This window comes from Etheostoma spectabile, chromosome 6 (assembly GCF_008692095.1).
Source record: "Etheostoma spectabile isolate EspeVRDwgs_2016 chromosome 6, UIUC_Espe_1.0, whole genome shotgun sequence".
Taxonomy (NCBI): Eukaryota; Metazoa; Chordata; class Actinopteri; order Perciformes; family Percidae; genus Etheostoma; species Etheostoma spectabile.
The window spans coordinates 31,359,194-31,359,394 of record NC_045738.1 but is presented as its reverse complement, the minus strand read 5'-3'; the positions used below and the strand labels follow the sequence as shown (position 1 = coordinate 31,359,394).

General features: G+C 47.3%; 1 protein-coding gene across 1 annotated transcript in view; it reads right to left on the bottom strand.

The window, feature by feature from the left end:
- LOC116691599 (single-minded homolog 1-A) overlaps positions 1–201 on the bottom strand; it is a 26,579-nt gene that overhangs the window by 2,994 nt on the left and 23,384 nt on the right. The window lies entirely within an intron of this gene.

Here is a 201-nt window from a genome sequence, read left to right as displayed (position 1 = left end):
AGGTCCTGTGTTCTGGACTAGTGCATATTTCTTGCATCTCCCTGGTCAAACCAGCTCATTTCATTTAAATAATCAGACATTGTTTCATGAGCGACGTTACTACGTCTGCACTGGTCACAGAGATTTCACTGTGCTCTGCTGGTGTCTGTCTCCAACTGTACCGACGGCTGGTTTGAGATGCGAGTGATGGACGGTGAGCTT